Here is a 3241-nt window from a genome sequence, read left to right as displayed (position 1 = left end):
GAAGTGGATGGGAATGGCTACCTGTTTCAGAATGAAGGTATTGTGGCTGCTGTTGTGTATTGTGAACAACATGACGTTCAGTACAGATTCACTCGCCGGCTGCACAATAACGTGGGGAGAGTTAATGTAGGCATATAAACTATTAGGAAGGTCACGTTAGACTGATGTATGGACTCTCTAAGTTCAAATAATGCTGATCTTGTTCATGTTGATCTTGTCTAGTGCACATCCTGTTCAGTGTAACCTGTGTGCCTTACTCTGTCCAAGTCTATTTCCACCCTATGATCTGTCTGGCCATGTTTACTATGATCTTCCTCCACTGCTCATAAATAAAGCGTTTCCCTGTCCTGAGGTACACATGACAATAAATCAAACCAACCAATCCTTGGTAAAGTATGGAATTTCTCACCCTGTCAATGTCTCTTTTGGAAGTAAGTGATCGCTGCCACTCCTCGTGTTTAACGTCACCGTTTCTTCTTCTCTCACAGCTGTACTGATTAAACACTCAGCTTCTTCACTCTATCCTCGTGATACCACCACCCGTGTCTGTGGTAAGGAGATCATTCCTTACAAAGGAGATCAAATCCGTAGGGAGTGTCCCAACCATAGTCTCAGCAAGGCTCTACAACAGCAGGAAGATGGCATTACTTATGTACTTGAATCATCCTACAATGAAGGACAGCCCACCATTGACTGCACCCATTACTTACACAGGGTTTGATTCAGAGCAGTCAGCATAGACTTGTGAGTGGGAGATCATGCTTCCCAAATTTGTTGGAGTTCGTTGATGAAGGGACCAAGAAGGTTGATGAGGGCCGAGCGGTAACCATAGTCTCTATGGATATCAGTAAGGCCTTTGATAATGTTCCACATGGCAGGCTGCTCTGGAGAGTTACATCACGTGGAATGCTGGGGAACTGGCCAATTGGATACACAGTTGGCTTGATGGTAGGAAGCAGAGGGTTTTGTGGAAGGGTGCTTGTCAGACTGGAGGCTGGGTCCATAGCTGTTTGTTATCTATGATTTGGTTGAGATTATACAAGGTATGATTTGTAAGTTTGCAGATGACACTAAAGTAATTGGGAGCATGATCAGTGAGGAAGTTTATCAGAAATTGCAGCAGGACCTTAATCAGTTGGGGAAGTGGGCCGAGAAATGGCAAATGGAATTTAATATAGATGTGTGATGAATTGCATTTTAGAATCCCAATCAAGGTAGGAGTTGCACGGCGAATGAGAGGGCCTTAAGGGGTGTAGTGGGCAGAGAGACCTTGGTATGCAGGTGCACGGTTCTCTGAGAGTGGAGTCACATGTAGACAGGGCAGTGAAGAAGGCATTTGGCACACTGACCTTCATCAGGCCGGACATTGAGTATGGAAGTTGGGAATTCATTTTGCAGTTATACAGGACTTTGGTAAGGCCGCACTTGGAGTATTGTGTTCAGGTTTTGTCACTTTGTTATAGGGAACACGTGTCTATCTCCTAAGGAAGTTATTACGGTACCTTGCTGTGGCAACCAACAGGGTACCCTTCGTTTTTCAGTACTTCCCAGGAGCTGAAAAATTATGCCATGTTCTTCGTGACCTGCAACACATTATCAACGAGGATGAGCACCTCACCAAGACCTTCCCCACACCTCCACTGCTTCCCTTTAAACAACCGCCAAACCTCAAACAGATCATATGTTCGCAGCAAGCTGCCCAGCTTTCAGGACAGCGCCATACAACCCTGTCATGGTAGGCGCTGCAAGTCGTGTCAGAATGTGGACATGGGTATTACCATTACATGTGAGGACACCTCCCACCATGTACGTGGCAGGTACTCATGTGACTCAGCCAACATTGTCTATATCATACATTGCAGGCAAGAGCGCCCAGAGGCATGGTACATTGGGGAAACCGAGCAAAGGCTACGGCAACAGATGAATGGGCACCACACAACAATCAACAGACAGAAGTGTTGCCTCCCAGTTGGGACACTTCTGCGGTACAGGACATTCGACCTCGGACCTTCGGGTGACCATCCTCCAAGGCAGACTTCAGGACAGGCAACAGCGAAAAGTAGCCAAGCAGGGGCTGATAGTTAAGTTCAGTACCCATAGGGAGGGCCTCAACTGGGCCCTTGGGTTCATCATACTACAGGTGACCACCATTGCACTATATACACACACAGACACACTTACACACACACACAAGCACACAGAGTCACTCCTATACACACACATACACACGGACACACATATACACAGACACGCACACAGACACTCACGCACACCCTTACAGACACACACACTCCCATACTCACACATGCATCCTCTCAGAGACTGAGACCACTCTACACTCATGCAGGCACATATACCCTCTCTCTCACAGACACTCGCAAACCCCCACCCCAGACACATACACACTACCACACTCACACATGCACCCCCTCACTGAAGTAAGACACTCTGCAATCACTGCACACACATGTACACTCTCTCTCACACTTACAACCCCCCCCCCCACCAAGCCAGACAGACATACACACAGACAGACACAAAGACCCACATGCGCACATACATTTTGTGGGGTGAATTTGTACTTGCAGAGTTACATTGCACTTTGCTCAAAAACAGTAAAACTCTGTTATCTGACTTTTTAGGTTAGAATCGATCTAAAATCATGGCATAGACAGAGAACACAGGGCGCTAACACCTTCTACATATTGTGTAACTAACCCAATTGTTACAGTTAACCTGAGAATGCAACTTTAAAAAAAAGGTTTTTTGATTTACACACGGAAGAAGCTAAACTATCATGGTTTTCGAACAGATGAAAGACTCAACAATCAAGGTAATTTTCAATGTGTAGTTTCAGTTACATCATACTGTAATTTTTTGCTATAAATGCTGTGCCTTACAATTTTGTCCCCCACAATCACCTGAAGAAGGTGCGGTTCTTTGAAAGCTAGTGTGCTTCCAATTAAACCTGTTGGACTATAACCTGGTGTTGTGTGATTTTTAACTTAGTACACCCCAGTCCAACACTGGCATTTCCAAATCATGATTACTGTGAAGTGGAATCATATTAATCGTTCTCCAGTACTCTGGCACCTCGCCTAGTCAGATTCTAAACAAAATTAATGTTAGAGGTCATCTCGCCATGTTATTCATGCTCTTCTCAAGCATTATTGTGAGATTTTCTCTAGATCTCCCGTTATGCATGTGGAGTAGAGAAGGACAATGATTTTAGACAATGCTG

At 45.2% G+C, this 3241-nt stretch overlaps 1 long non-coding RNA gene across 1 annotated transcript; it reads left to right on the top strand.

Moving 5' to 3' along the window:
- Positions 1–1790: 1790 nt before the first annotated feature.
- LOC132829153 (uncharacterized) lies at positions 1791–2982 on the top strand. The gene is made up of 2 exons (XR_009646215.1): positions 1791–2140; positions 2643–2982. It is a non-coding gene; the product is annotated as an uncharacterized LOC132829153 (long non-coding RNA).
- The last annotated feature ends 259 nt before the right edge of the window (positions 2983–3241 follow it).

Source organism: Hemiscyllium ocellatum, chromosome 28, assembly GCF_020745735.1.
Source record: "Hemiscyllium ocellatum isolate sHemOce1 chromosome 28, sHemOce1.pat.X.cur, whole genome shotgun sequence".
Taxonomy (NCBI): domain Eukaryota; kingdom Metazoa; phylum Chordata; class Chondrichthyes; order Orectolobiformes; family Hemiscylliidae; genus Hemiscyllium; species Hemiscyllium ocellatum.
The sequence above is the reverse complement of the archived record's forward strand: the minus strand, read 5'-3'. Positions and strand labels throughout refer to the sequence as shown.